The 16,133-nt window shown below is 38.3% G+C and overlaps 1 protein-coding gene across 3 annotated transcripts in view; it reads left to right on the top strand.

Annotated features, from left to right (window-relative positions):
- Positions 1–2,272: 2,272 nt before the first annotated feature.
- The window catches only part of LOC124865777 (zinc finger protein 516-like), a 66,651-nt gene continuing 52,790 nt past the window's right edge, over positions 2,273–16,133 (top strand). Inside the window, exon 1 of one of the 3 annotated variants that reach the window (XM_047361188.1) lies at positions 2,273–2,438. The gene's annotated coding sequence lies outside the window, so the exon portion shown is untranslated. Of the gene's footprint in view, positions 2,439–3,997; positions 4,520–16,133 lie in introns of those variants that run through there. The other 2 variants (XM_047361187.1, XM_047361189.1) reach the window with 2 other exon arrangements.

The following is a 16,133-nucleotide window of genomic DNA, read 5'->3' as shown; positions in this document are numbered from 1 at the left end:
ATCCCATCAGAATGTTTCACCCTCAAAATATTTGAACAACTGGGTGTCGATGAGAGCTGAACAACTATGCTTCTGACTAGACTCCTGTGATCTAAATATACAGTACTATATGTGTAATCGGCATTAATGGAACCAAATATGCACCCTTGTTTGTATGTTTATGATGTAATCAAAAGGTAACTTTATTAAGCGTTTCTTGATTTTCAGGTCCTGCATTGGAGGCTTTATAAACACAAGTCTGCTGACATTTTCTGGGTGTGTCAAAAATTACCTGATTAGTCAGTCAGTTTAATGTAATTTAACATTAGTTTTGAGCAAGCTGATTTTAGAGCCGAAACTAGCAGCAGTTATTGTCTACGTGAGTCACAGTACTTATCTAAAGACTTTTAAATGTTAATATTTTTCTGTTGGTTGACATTCCATCTCGCATACGTGGAACAGGTATAAGAAGTTGCTGGACCAAAAAATAAAAGCCATAAAAGCCAACAGGCATACAATAAGACGCACTTTGTTGTCATAAAAGTCACAAAAACAAACAAAAGAAGCACAAAAGACACATTGCCGTTCATTGTAACCCCATGTTTGATTTATGCTATTAATTAATTTTCTATTCAAAAGTCAAGTTCTAAGGGAGAAAATAAAAACAACACCACCGAAACTCAAAATCCAATATATCTGGCAAACAACGAAAGTGTAGTAATAGCTGTAGTTTGTTTGTGCTTCTCTCAGTTCATATCTTATTAGATCATTCACCATTCATTGTCCTGTACAAATTATTTCATGGAGAAGGTGTAGCCACAGTGTGTGAATGCTGCTAGAGTACAGTAGTGCTAACAGTAGTTGGCACGGTCCCTGAGCACAACATTTTGCAAAAATATAATTTTCAAATCAGTCAGACATAAATGGAATGATGCATAAATAGCCACAAGCACCTGTTCCAAGTCTGCTGACACATACTTGAGTCTCTGGTAGTTTTTAATTGCATTAACAATAAACGTGCTCGAATTGTTGATATTTGTAGCTGCTTGGGCTTATTAGTTTTACACCACTGTTCGGGGTACAATTATTCATTTGAAACATGTTTACCAAAATTTCTTCCGAGTATTCTTCTGAGTATTGAACACATCTTAAGTATGCCAAGTGGCACTTGTACCACAGTTTGAGAACCAGGAGACTGACAGACTACAGGAAGAGTCTCTCTTTTTCATACATTCATTCACAGCAAACCCAAGGTATTGAGAGGCCCAAATAATAATTTCATCTTCGGGCCCGTTTCCAATTTACAACGTGAAACTCACATAGATCCACTACAAACAAAGTGATATAATTCAAGAGTTGTGGTGTATATGTCTAGCAGCCAATGAGAGCCTAAATTCCAGTTTCTCAGAAAATGTGAATATCACAAGACGTCATAAATGTTATTACAGAAACATGTTTGTCCTTCCCAATCATTGGTAAGACTGAGGTAACATTTGTCCAGCAGGAAGTCATTGACACCGTTAATGAAAACTCAAATTTCCGTTTTTTGGAAAATAAGAATTTTTACATGAGACCAAAAACGACTGGTCACCCCCGTTGCTTGTGCACCTGTAATGAATACATAGGTTTCACTTTTTGAATTGAATTACTGAAATGAACTATTTTTTTTTCATATACATTCTAATTTAATTAAATGCACCTGTATATGTTTACAACTAGTGCACATGTCAATGTCCCTGCTAGGCAACCGCAAAGGTCGTTTGTACCTAAGGCCGGCCTTGCCCTCATTACTTTATACTTGCCTATATGTTAAGAGATTTGATAAGAGAAACATTTACTTGGTATTATGTTAAAAAAAAAAAAAGTTAGATTTTTTGACCAAAGCAGGCAGTTCAGGTGTTCACATGCTGTCAAAATAACGTCATTCGATTGACAAAGCGTTGTATTAAATAACCCCCGATGTATTTTTCAACTTTAATTTCAAAGCATATTTTATAAATCCAACATCCCTATCAAGATATCTGTGTACTAACAGTGTCGCATTGTTTTGGGGTACTTTTCAGAGTCCTCCCAGCGGTATCAACAACTTTTCGCTGATGAGACAATAGCAGATAGTTCCATTTAATGCGGGAGCAGCCATTGAGCTCGTGCAAAGGGGAGTCAGGAAATCGTCAAAGTTCTCCCGCAAGCTCAATATCGACCAACTCTACTGTAGCGCGTGACGTCTTCTGACGTATAGCGCTTTTGCTGGGTTTTTTTTTAACGCGTGGACTCAGCACGAAGGTGGTATGCAAATTTATTGGGGAGATGCTTCCCTTCTCTTATTCTCCCCTATTGGTCAGAATGGACTCGACCTACTCAATCATGCACTTCAGCATACACTGCAAAGAGCATGCTTTCACCTTAAGGATTGTCTCTGCTTTTTGAAGTCACACTGGACTTCTCTCGTGGATAATCAGGTAAGACTGACCTTACTTTTTCCTTCTCTTTGATCCACGCACGGAGCTCAGAGATGTTCCCGAGTGTTTTTTCAATGGGCTGTGTGAGGAAGGCTACTGTCTGATCTTGATATACAAATAGGTTATAGGCAGCTCGAGGTGTTTTGGTTGATGAAACAAATAACATATAAATATTAAGCATGAGATAAATCGATGCTTATCTACTGTCCAACTGAATCAAAATGAAGCACAATTGTGTTTGTAGATTATTTTCTAGTTTTAAGACTACTTTATGGGTAGTTTTATCAACTTCAATATTTATGCAGATCTTCTTAAAGGAAATCAGCCTTTAAAAGTCCGAGTGAAGTTGGAGTGAAAAGAAACACGAGGAGAACAGCTTCTCTGACAACCTTGCGGTAAAGCAAACTTTCCACCAGCTCATCTCAGTTATTATTTTTATTTCTTTTTGGAAAACACACTGTAATCCCCTCAAACACACAGATGGCAGATATACCTACGGAGCTATAAATGGTGTACAAAAAAGCCAGGAATCACCGAAGAGGAGGGGATAACTGTTCTTTTTTTAAAGCGATTATTTTATTCACTCAGCAGCATGCATACAGGGAGATAGGTGGACGTCAGGGAGGGGTAAAGGGATGGGGGGGGGGGGTATCCATATTAGGAAGTCGTGTCCTACATAATAGACGTGGCACAACCGCCACTGAATAGGGCACAGGTGCCCGTAGTCGCTTTTCTTTCACTTGTCAATATGAGGATCTGAAACCGCTGGAAGCTCTTTGTTGTGTCGCATTTCTTCTTCTTTCAATCTCTGCGCTTGCGACCGGGGGAGTACGCGCGTGCATGTCGTGTGGTGGTGGAGGAGGAGGGTGGTGTTGGGGGCTGCGGAAACATGTGGAGTGACTGGTGATCGCGTGCGCGTGCACGTGTGCTTGATGTTGGCTTATGGCTTCAAACTTTTCTCTCTGACGAATACATTTTGATGATTCACTCGCGCGCAGGTCGGGCGATCTGTGCGCGCGCGCAAATGTATACTGTGCGTTTCAATGCACACTTGCAAGCTTACAGGTGCGTGCATGTGTCTGATCACAGATGTTGTCGGTAGCTATTTACCCAAATTCCATTTCACGCAGGGGAACTATTTGCGTACACTGGGATAAAGCTGGTCTAGCTATAGGGCGCAATTGTTCAGCGTCACTTCTCTGGACACTTTTTAATCACGCAGACGCGCACGCAAACTAGCACGCGCCAGCTGATCCGCCAGCTTGCCCCCTTCTCTCTCTTTTTCGCCCTCGATCTTGTTCTCAGTGTTTCTCTCTCTCACACACACACACACACACTGGGCACATTTCCATTCATGGCGTATTCAGGTGCTCCCAGAAACTCCACCATTCCATCTCTTTATGAACAACTGTGTTATTTCAAAGTTTGTGGATTTTATTTTTTACCTAAGGGGTGAAGTGGGGGCGACTTTGTGCTCCGTCACGTGTGTATTATGAAGATACTGCCTGCGTAATAAGCGGGTGAAACGTTGTTAAAGATATGCAACTGCTACATTTGTTTGCAAAGTAAACAGATAAACTTTGTTGTTTTCCTGAAACAAAAAAATAAAAAATAGCGTAATTTTTAAAGCGAAACGTTTGAGAGTAGCCATTTCCTGCTACAAAAGGCTTAAAAAGTATCGGCTAATTCGGAGGCAAAACAAACAAAGCCTATCTCCTATTGTGTCGATCTATTTCTGAGCGACGAAATATCCCACCGCACCCAAAGGCAGCATCAGGGAAAAGATAGGAGAGGAGAAACACGTAGAGAGAGAGACAGAAACAGAAAGAGGAGAGAGGAACCTGTACTGCTCTATAACACAAGGAATTTACCAGATAACAATTTCTTGTTCCGTTTTGCACAAACTTAGTTTTTATTTTGTTTTTCTGCTGTCAGTCTGCAGACAGAGTGGACTCCCCATCTATGTCTCTGTGTTTGTGTACTGGATCTTCACCTCTGTAGCTGTATACAGTTTGCTTTTGGAGAACTGCACCGGTTTGTTTTTTCCTGCGAGGGTTTTGAGCTGAGTGTTGCCTTTACTGGTAAGGAAGTGGCTGTGTGTATTTATTATTGTTGGCTGTTTTGTGGGTGTGTTGTGCAATCTTTTGTCCAATACGGATTCTTTTCACAAAGTCAGACATTTCCATGAAGTTAAACAGAAATGGCTAATTAAAAAAAAAAAAAAAAAAGAGAGAGAGAAAAAGCATGTAACAAAAATGTTTAGATATAGTAACAGAGATAAGGATTTTCCAGAGGAACTTTTGACTGATGAGAGTGTTGGTCCTTGTTTTAGTAGAAATAAGGCTAGTAATCATAAATAGATTTACATTAGAGGAATGTCAAAGTATGGCTATATAACAGCCAATGACATAATGCCATAAAACAGCAGAATAGTGCTGTAAACATCTGGAATCCCTAACTAATCATTAGTATGTGTGGGCATGAGCTGATATTAGTTTATCATGGTAGGATAACCATGAGTAAAACTACCAGAGTATCATGATATTAAAACACGAGTTGGGGGAAAACAGCCAACAAGGTGTAGTCTGAAGCTATTTCAAACAACGCAGAACAAAATATAACTTTAGATCCTTTTCATCATGTCGAAATATTTCTCTTACTCTTTTTTAAAGATGTAGGAATCTACATTGACTGCAACAAATGAAACTAAAAGGCCGTTAATGACTAAATTGTGACCAAAACTGTATTAAAAAGTGCTGCCAGTTGCAGTTCTGGTGATAGGTGGTGCTCCTTTAGGTGGTGCCATTTTTCCCTCACATGAAAAATTTTAGATTTAGTCCTTCTTGTAAACAAGGAAAAAATGTAGAAGCCCATATTTAGCCAGCTGCCCAGCAGTGTGCAGCAGCAGGTGGGGGAAGGGCAGTGCTGCCTTACGCCATACTTCTTTCACTCTTACACTTTTTCTGGGGATTCCTTAAAAGTGCTTTAAATTGTTTCTTAGTGGTTTTGAAACAGCACTTTAAAAAAAAAAAAACCTCAGTACACTTTGATGGCGTGAACCCGTTGGTGCCTAATTCTCTCGCTTGGTACAGAGGAGTGAACTGCTTTAAAAAGAATGATTAATTAATCCAATGCAGTAAAATCATGTGGCACTGAAAAAGTTAGAAGATCCAACTTTTTTTACAACCTGCCAAATTTGTCACCATGGGAAAAGTAAAAGACTGGCAGCGCACAGCAACACGTGGGGGAGGGGAGGTGCAGTGCTTTGTTAATATACGGTCCATACCATCCAACAGTTCTGGTCGATCGAGCCCTTTTTCTGGCGTCTTATTTAAAGGAAAGGCATGAGCGAAAATCTTAGTGGTTCTGAAACTGTAACTTTTTTAAACCTAGGTATATCTTGATACTAGTATACAGCCCAAAGTGTTTGAAACCGTAAAAAAAATATATTTTTAAAGTTTTAAGTCACTGCAAAAGTCATTAGAAATCAAATGGATCTATTAAATTGTACTTGTGGAAACATTATTAGGATTGCCTTCATAGTGTTCCTCCTTCAGGAGCTGGCTACAATGCTTACCACAAAAGACAGTTAAGTAAAAGTAGCAGTGAATGTAGGTGTGTGTGTGTGTATAACTTCTTTTCTGTAATTTGAGGAAAATAAAAAGAAGGAAATGCCTTATCAGTAGGTATCAGACTTTTAATTTCCAACAGTAGTCTATCGTATTTGGCTTTACACACACAGACACACACACACATCAACTTACACATACACAGCAGTAAAGCACTGTGATAGTAGGGTTGTGTTTGCCGTTTGTACTCCAGTTATTATCTGTCTCAAACTGACAGTGTGTGTGAGATCATCAGCTGCAACTTTTTTTTTCTACTTGGTTGTGCTTTTTTTTTTCTTCTCTTCCTCATTGGAGATTTACTTTCTGAGTGTTAGTGTCATGGATGTACACAACACAGCATTTTTTTTTCCTCGCTGTGATGTCACACTAACTTGCAGTTAGAAAGAGAAAGAAACAGATAGCACAGGGAGTGAGAAGAGACAGCACGTTGTTTTGCAGACAGGATTACATTGTCTCCCCCGTGTCAGTTTGCAGACATTATGTTAAACATTTCTTCTTCAGCCTGCAAAGCGCTCCTTCTGTGGTTACAGCAGTTTTGCATCCATTAAGCGTAACATAACGACCTTGTTCAAAGTGGTTATTGAGTTGGAAAAATGGGCTGATTAGTATCAGGAATTGATTTAGAGATGAAATCGTTGCAAACGTTTTGGTTATGAGTAAAACATTTTTTCTTCCCTCTAAGATTTGAGTGAAGTTTTTGTTTCTAGAAAAAAAGTGAATATATACACTGAGTTACTCTCAGTTAAATTTTTCTTATGTTGATGGTTTTGAGGCTGCTTCAATACAAATTAAACATGGGATGGAAACCAATTTTGACCAGTTTTATCTAACGGAGGTAGCGCACATTATGTTCTTATGACTTATTGCTGTCTTCCCAGTGAAAACATGAAATGCGGTATCTGACTGTAATAATGTCATTCTTCTGGATTGTGGAAATGCTTTGGAAAACCAGTTGATTTTCTTCTAGTTGGGTGCCTATTTTATTACAGCCACCAGCAGTGTCACCTTAAGGCTACTACTACGCTACATTGACACCACACAGATTAGCTCTTGGTTAAAAGTTGTCGTAGCATAAATGTGTCAAATATGTTTCTCCAGATTAGCTCTTTTCGTCTCTGTGAGCCACTTGTTGCGTTTTGTAAAGTGCAGCAACAAGGGCACTCTTACACTATTTGTAATAGTGTTTTTTAGGTTTCCTAATCTAGATGTGATACATGCTCCTACTTTTGCACAGCATAAGATCCAAGTCTAGAATTTAAACATGATCCAAGTGAAGCAGACTTGTTTTTCTACTTGATCGCCTTCTACCATTGTCTGACTTTTCATACACTGATGAACCGCTGCATACATTTGGCTTTTGTCAATAGGACTGTTTGTCTTTTGTATGCAGCTTGTGTGCTTGTTTCTCCATCCATGTGCTTATCGTGATCAAACTTTCTACTCTTTCATGACTTTTTATCTCTTCCAATGATTTGCTCTCTCGTTTATCTCTTTTTTTCACCATATATGTGGGTGTAAAATGAGCAATTCCATTTTTTTTTCTCTCGTCCTTCCAGAATGGGGAAGTGTTTTCTTGGTGTGGTGAGAAACAATGAGGACAAGGCAGGGCTTTGTGGTGGCAGAAATGCATTTTTAACCCATGTGAATGAATGGTGCCTCACATTCCACAGCACCAGGCCCTCGACTGAATGGCAGCACTAACACGGCTGTTTTCATTACTCATTACTGCCCTGTGCCTTTTCACCATGGACTTAGTCATTTACCTTTACCTACTAATACAGGGATTTAGTGGCGTGTTTTTTTTTTGTTTTTTTTTGACTCATGCTTTTATTATTTGTAAGCTGTTATTTCAGCAGCATTTTGTATTACTCACAAGTCTTTATTCAAGTTATCATTAACGAAAAGTTCAAATTACAGTGTGTAATGTAAAGATCTTATTACTTGTGAACTTGCAGCAGATTATCACCTAATATGTCCTACCCTAACATTTAAATTTCTGCTGTGTTAGGTTTTGTGAATTAAAAACTGTGAGTAACAAGTTTTTACTGTCAGTGCAACTCCTTGGTCAGCAATAATGTCCATCCACCAGTTTGCATTTAGTCTCTATAGTAACCAGCTGTACTGGTGAATTTGTAGTGGTAGTCTTTCCTACTTTCAGCAAAATGTGGATTTGTCACAACTATCACCACCACAATGGCTAAGATGCTAGAGGTCAGCTCTAAGTCATCCTTGGCTAGTGGGTCTATAACCCTTTCTCTGTCTACAAGCAAACCACATTCTGTGTGTCTTCACTCAGTCAGATGACTGAGGGTAAATGTTGATCATAGGTGGAAAGTAATTAAAAGAAAAACTAAAAGATTGAATATTTTTTACTTTTTTCATTTTTTTAATTCTTGAATGATATTAGTGTCATGATCTGTCCGTGTTTGAGTTTAAGTTTCTTTATTCATCTGTTTCCTCCCTGTTGTCTCGTTTTTCTGGTTGCTGTTATTTTAGTTCATTCATTGTCGATGAGGTTGTTGGTTCATTTTTGTGTTTAGGCATTCCTGTTATGTCCTTCTCTGTATTCCTACTCCCCCTGTGTTAATTAGACTCCCTCCTTCAGTTGCTCTGCATTCTTGCTGCCACCAGCTGCTCCACATTTTATCTGATTAGCTCTTCTAGTTCATTGGCCATTTCTCCACTTTGCCTCTGTGTGTAAACTCTTTGGTTTTCATTGCTTGCCACTGGAGCCTACTGTTTGTTCTGCCCATGCTCTGTGTCCTGTTTTCACTGCTGTAAGTTATCCATTCTGTTATTAAATACTTCAATTCACCATGCAACTCCCACGTTCCTGTCTGCATGTTGGTGTTACAAAACTCCCCCACAACATGACAATTAGTGGCTTTAGTGGAGATCCTTAGAGACCTGTTTATTTTCTCAGGGTACTAAGGATTGGCTTTAAATCAATTCAACCTTTGGACAGTTTCTAAAACTTTAAATTTGTACCCATAAACAAACCCTTTCCTAGTTATGTACAGTACTTAACCAATGTATATCAGTCAATTTTTCTTGTTAATTACCCAGTTTTATTGAATTTTGCAAATACTTCTCAAATGCTAGAATTGTAATTTAATGGTACAATATTTTCGTTAGACTTTATATTACACTCTATTTTCAAAGACTGTGGTTCTGATCTTTTGGGCCAGATGGTTCATAAAAAATGAGACATTTTGACCCCTGATCAAAGCAAAATAACTCTTAGCAACCTCCTGTTGATATATAATCGGAATCCCTTTATCATATTACCTTACACTACACTATGAGCATATTGTAGTAAAATAATCATCATCTGTTAATGCAGGTACAAAACTTCTCCAAGGTGGGTATGAATTGAGTCGTGGTCAGTCCGAAGCGGATCCTTGTTGTACCCAAAAATGTTTGGCACAAAACGACCAAAGCTGCAAAAGCACAAACCGATTAAGAGGTGATGTGATCAGTCTCCCTGATGAGCATTATCATGGACCAAATTCTTTGTGAGTGGTATCCCACACTTTGCTGAATTGCTGATGAGATTCTAAGGCTTGATAGTTTCATTGTATACATTTGATGGTAAGCTGTTTTGTCTATAAGACCTTTAAACCTTGACTGATGTGACAAAAAATGAAGACTTCGAGTCAAATGCTTTCCTACCAGGTAGAGTCCTTGTTGCTTTTTCTTTTGTCTCTTGTATCTTCTTTGTTATGCTTGAGGTTGTATCAGTCCTTTCTGCATGAAAGCAAAAAAAAATGTTTCTGCCTTCAGAAGCTTAAATAACTATGTGTGGCATATTGAGGTTGGGTTAGGAACAGAGGTAGGAAACAGCAAGGGCAAGAATCTATTTAAACAGCTGTTTCATTTTGTTCCTATGAAACAAACCATGAAAATAGACAACAAAAAGAGTAAAGTCAATCTCCCTTAACTGATAGTCCAGACATTTCTATCGTTTTCATCCAGAGTCTCATGTCTGTTCTGGCATTGGTTGATGGCATTGATTCCCTATGCTGCATGGTGGGGGTTTTCACTCTGAAAGGGCAATCTCTCTGGGTTAGCCTTGAAACACCACGCTCCTGGATTAAATTATAAATGAGCCCTCCATGGGAAGCGTATTGCTTACCAACCTTGGATAATAAGCTGGAATTTAGATTCAAGAGGACAGCATTCTTTAGATTTTTAGTATTTATTGCTAAAAAGTTTTGGTAACAGGTGGATATTTAATCCCTGTATATGGGTCACATCTGCACCGTCTGCATCCATATGGATCAATACAAGCCAAGCCAAGACTGTCCATACCCCGAGACTTGAAGCCGGATAGCTGTCTAAATTAGAGCCAAGAATATGATGTGATAATCACAGGATTAAGATAGGAGAGGGGTCAATTGGTTGGTGGGGGTCAGAGGATTTGGGGTAAAAGGCCAGCTTAGCCATTACCTATTGTGGAGAAAAGGTTGTGCTCTTGCATAGGGTTGTTGCTCTTCTTTCTTAAATTGAAATTGATATCAGGAAATTCTTATTTCCAATGTTGTAAAGACAAAATAATTGTTTTCCCCTGAAAGTGCATTGCTATTGTGGTGGAAAACCCCTTTGAAATTCAAGAAAATACCCACAGAAATATCCGTGACACAGTGTGCATATTATTTATATACCTAAAGTTGATCCTATTCAAATTTCCTGTTTTGTTTCAGGGTTACTGATAAAGCAGAGGACGGGCCCTGACCTTAGTCACAGTGATTGGAGAGAACTGGGTGTCTTTGGAAACAATCCACAATATTAGTAGTAGTAAGAGAGGATCCCATGTTTTGTTAAATTTACCCTACAAAACTGCAAAACTAGCAACATAAATGTTTGGAAATCCTTCTAAATAACCTGGCTTCAGTACTGTTATTGGATAACTGACAACACATTTTAACTACATTCATTTTTGACTGCCTACATTGCCTACAACAGTCATTTTGAGACTGCAGATTTTTCAAGAAAAATGATGAAATCCCCTATTTCTTATGTAAATATATGATATTTATATAAGATATGTAAATTAACTTTTTTTTAGTAACACTAAAACAGGACCATGAAGTCATTGTACGTGCAGATTTTGCACTTTGCACACATCTCAATTCTGCCATTTAGAATAAAGCTGATATAGTTGTGCTACCTAATAAGAGGTTAACCTGTCATGGCAATACTGGGAATCACCTCTTTAATCAGTGGTGAGTTTTATTGAGAGGCTAATAATCTAATAACCAGGGTTGTAACAGAGAATGTTAACAGTGTAGTTAAGATGTCCACGTTACCTTAGAGCTCCTTCATTTGATGGCTGGTGAAAAACTATCCAACTGGTGTTATTTTCTAACCTGGCTATGGTTAAAATAAGAGTTTTTTTCAATCTTACTGGGTTAGGTTTTTAACCAAAAAACGGTGTTAAAGTGATTAATGTCTAATAATAAGAGTACAGAAGAAAACATTATTTGGATTACCAAACCAGTATTTTCAATCAGTGGTTTTTATTATTATTTTAGTTCAATTCTGCATTAAAACGTGATGAGATTGAAAACATAAAGATAACCCCATGACCTCTAATAAAACAAATGGATTTGGGTAAAAAAAAAAAGGTCCCAAAACACTGTTTAAAATATTGCTTAGCACTAGCTTGCACTAACTACATAGCAAGTGCAATGTCTATCTTAAGTAAACAAACGTTTTCTCCAGTGTGAGTTCAAGTGCATCTTTGCTTAAAACTCCAAAAATAAATTACCGGTAATTATTACATTCACACAGGTAAAACAAATTGCAATGCTGAAACATAATTGTAAGAAACTTCAAGTACAAAGAAGTATAACTTCTTCGGCGGTTTATATCGACTGTATTGTTGAAACTGTGAAAGCTGAACATAGCCATGACTGGCTTGTGTTACAGTAGCTACTTAACAGGTCACCAACTATTGTTGGCTTAGGTGAAAAGCTTTTTCTCTAGTGTAAACTAGTCTTTAACACAACCCACTAACCTTAACTGTGTTTGAAGCATTGTAATACCATCTTAAAATTCCTTACTTCATCCTGTAGAAGAGGTTCAGTGAAGTCTGATCCAGTGGTTTTATTGTTGTATACTCCAGGAAGAAGGATGAGGCTCCTTCTAGTGTCTTCTCCAAGCCAACAAACCGGGTCACACTTGTACTCAATGTTTAAACTAAACATTAGTTCAAACTGTGTTTTAAAATACATTCCTTCATGCAAGTTGCCAAATTTCATGCAGCAGATTGCTTTAAATCATGTTGAATAGATAAGAACCAATTAACAATATTATGGTTTAAAGTCATTTCTATCAGGCGCCACAACAAGTGCCAGAGTGACCCGAGTTGAATGGAGTAAAGAGTAGAGCCACTGCGCCACTCCTTCCACCTGGTGCTGTGCATTACAGTCAGCTGTCTGAAAGAAAATTTTGGCACTTTTCCTTTGCTTATACAAGAAAAGCTAATTAATTTCTAGAAATATTTGCCATCACAAACAAACACAGACAGTCATGCGTTGGAAACTAAAATAGCACTTCCCACCCATAAAAATAAACAACTTCTGTCTGCATTACCCCAGCATATGAGTTAAAAAAGTAATCTAGGATTTTTTTGTGCGCTCATTCATTCAATTAATTGAATTAAGTTTCACTTTAGGTCAAGCGTGTTTACTTGCAAGCAGCAATTTCCATCATTGTCCCACATGTTGATTTTCCACTGATTTCCCACTTTATTGATGAGCCAATGAAACTGAAAGCTGAAAAGGATTCATTAGCGGTGCTTATCAGGTTTGGAGTTTGACATAGTGATCATGGTTAAAAGATGTCAGCCTGTTTCTATAAACCCTCGCGTTGCATTGTTGCTGTGATTGCTGCGGGATTAAAGAGGAGAAATAAGCTTAGCTGGAAGAAACAGTCCTGGAGAAACACGTGGCTGCGCTCAGGGACTGAGTGAGGGACAGGGAGGGAAGGGGAGAGCTGCCAGGGGAAGGAGCTACACTTTTGTCCAGCCCAGATGTCACTGTGGTGGACTATCATTATCGATCCGCTGCTTGCACACATACAGTCAGCACACACTGCACACGCTGGTGCCTTAATTAGTTGGCCGTAAAACAGCAACTGAAGATAATATGCTGTCAGTTTGGTTACATAAACACTTTTTATGACTCCATTTTCTTTCTAAATCACAAAACGTACATTATTCTTTTAAACAGAATAGACAAAATGCTTCTCTGTGCCTAATACAACTGTTTGGCACAGTCATATATATCAGCTTTATCAGCAAGGTGGCCTTGTTGACGGCCTTGTTTAGGTGCGACAGGCCAAGATCACGCACAAACTTTAGCATGTAGGTGTCTGTGTGCGCTCGCAAGGCTCGGCAGGGAGGGGGCACAGCACCCAAACTTAATCCAACCTCACAGCAGCCCAGAGGGCATTAAGGGTGAGTGGGGGTTGGGTGATTTGTTTCCTAAGTAGAGAGGCTCCTTTTTAACATTCTGTTCCTGTTTATTAACACCCACTAAAGGGCCCACACATTTTTCTTTAATAATTTTGAGAAAAGAAAATGAATCAAATGAATCTTGTTAGAAGAGAACTGTAAGACATAAAATGACATTCATTTAAGTGATTTTGGGAACCTGATGGAACAGAAGTATGACTAAAGTGAATATTAATAACTTAAATGGAAAACGGAAAACGGTTGTTCTTGCTCAAAAGGTTATCAAAAATCAAAGAGGAAGTCCGGGATTGTGCATTCAAAGAAATCTGTCATCTCAACTTAAGTTTCACTTTGATGCTAAAACCTTTCTGCCACAGAACTATCCTCTCAAATGGACACATTAACTACAAAGACACAAACAGCGCCGCCCAATCTCCCACAGCGATTTATTGATCTTACTCCATTTTAATATGAAAATAGCTTACAATACAACAAACTTCTCTCCTTCCCTATTCCACTTTATGTATCCCAACTGTTCCAGATTCACTACATATTCAAGCATGTCTTTTATTACTGCTTACTCCAATGTGTCGTGCTGAATAAGAGAGGGGTGGGGGGGTGGATGTAGTTAATTCTGACTGAAGGCCAGTGATGTTGCATGTCTGACTAACTTAGGGAAACATACTGGAAATGTCTCCAGGCTACTGCAGCTAATCATTCAGGAACTGATCGTTAGCCGCTGATGTCAGCCTAACCTTGCCACTGTGTGTTTTAGTGAGTTGTGTCTGTGTTGGTGTGTGCATGGATGAGGGAGATAGGGATACATATAAATAGAAATAGATGGACTGTATGCTGTCAAAACGGATGGCAGATCAGAATAAGGGATAAACACCTGTTCCTCTTCATAAAAGAATATAGCATAAAACTACACTATTTAGTACATGAATGAGGTATACATCATTACGAGGTGTTAGACCAATTTCCAATCTCCAGTTTTTGCACAGCTTTTATCTGCTGATACCAATTTAAGCCAAATTCTAATTAAAAACGCTGACATTATTCAGGCTGCATTTTTTTCTAGTCCTCTTACTGGAATGATTTAATAATTATTTTTATCAATTGCAAAGATGAGGTCACTCTGTGTGTTAGTGAGCAGTCAATGTAAAACAAGGTTTTACTAATATAAAACATAGTTAAGATAAACTATTCAACATTTTAGGCTTTCGTTAGCAGCAGATATTAGAAATTAGCACAATTAGCATGATTAGCATAGCTAAGTGTAATCATCAGTCTCTGTGTGTGCTACCATGATAATGTAGACCTCTACTTGAGATTGCCAAAAACCTGCTACATTTCAAAATGTTTTAAGTTGTTTCCAGGCCCATTTTCCCCTTGAATAATATTTTCCCCTTGAATAATACACAACAAATAAGTACAATTTTACATACTTTGGCAGACAGTTACCTCATTTCATGCGTAACGTTTCCAGTTACAAAATAAACAAAACTGCAAAAGTACAAAATAAGAAGGAGCCACCATAACCTAGCGGCCTGTTGTTGTAGTATGAGTAAATGACCACCCAGCATCCATGGAAAGTTTCTTACAGCTTTTGTGCTTCTTCTGACTTCATTTGTAACACTTCACTAATACTGAAAACACTGTCTTCTTCCCTTGGTAACAATTTCCATACCAAAGAGTGTTGTGGTAAGTGTGACCAGGTAGAGCATAGGTATGATGCATTCTCTGATTGGAAAAACATTTTATTCTTGAAATTCCAACAGTGCCAATTTCTAGGTGCATTTCTAGAAAGAGTTGTTTTGTGCCAAACTACATGATTGTGATATTATTTAGATAAGCAAAACCTATATTGACAGGACGTTTTGCTTTGGGAAAGGGGAAAATGCCTCTGTCTTGAAGGGTAGATTAATTTGTATGGAAGCTTGGAGGGTGTTTGGGATTTTCCTTTTTTTGCCTAAAAGTTTTTCTTTTTGAATATGAATAGAAATTAACAAAGAATCAAGCGACCATTTGTTTTTACCAACAATTTTTGAGTTTTTATTGTATGTATTCCTGCACTCCTCTAGTTGAGGGAATTAACTGGTCTCGGGGGAAGTAGCAACTGGAGGCATTCTTTTGGGGTCAAGCAGGTTGCAGGGTCACTGAGTACAGAGGTGAGGAGGAGTATGCTCGCCCAGGGGCTACCAAGCTCACTCAAAATAAACAGATGTATCAGAGACTCAGTTCAACAGCAAGCAGGAGAGATGCAGGAGCATGTTGTAGTGAGTGTCCATCATGTATTCCTCGGGATACCTTCTATAAAAGACACTTATTGTTTTCCTTATTTTCAGAGATCTTTTTTATGCCTGTGTAATCGTAGCTCACGGAGAAAAAAAAAATAACTGCTGTCATCTTCAATATGCGTGATATTTAACAAATTCTGCACATATCGTGTAAAATCATGCTTTAACTTTGCCTTTTAAGTCAGCATCAGTTTTAGGTAAAAAGTACAAGAAGTCTTCTAGCCTTTGTAGACTGTTTTACCTTTAGGTCTGATAGTCAAGGAATGCACCGCGTTACACTTGATTCTTTAGTCTTAACTGCTTGTTA

The sequence above is a fragment of the Girardinichthys multiradiatus genome, chromosome 3, assembly GCF_021462225.1.
Source record: "Girardinichthys multiradiatus isolate DD_20200921_A chromosome 3, DD_fGirMul_XY1, whole genome shotgun sequence".
NCBI lineage: Eukaryota > Metazoa > Chordata > Actinopteri > Cyprinodontiformes > Goodeidae > Girardinichthys > Girardinichthys multiradiatus.
The sequence above is the reverse complement of the archived record's forward strand: the minus strand, read 5'-3'. Positions and strand labels throughout refer to the sequence as shown.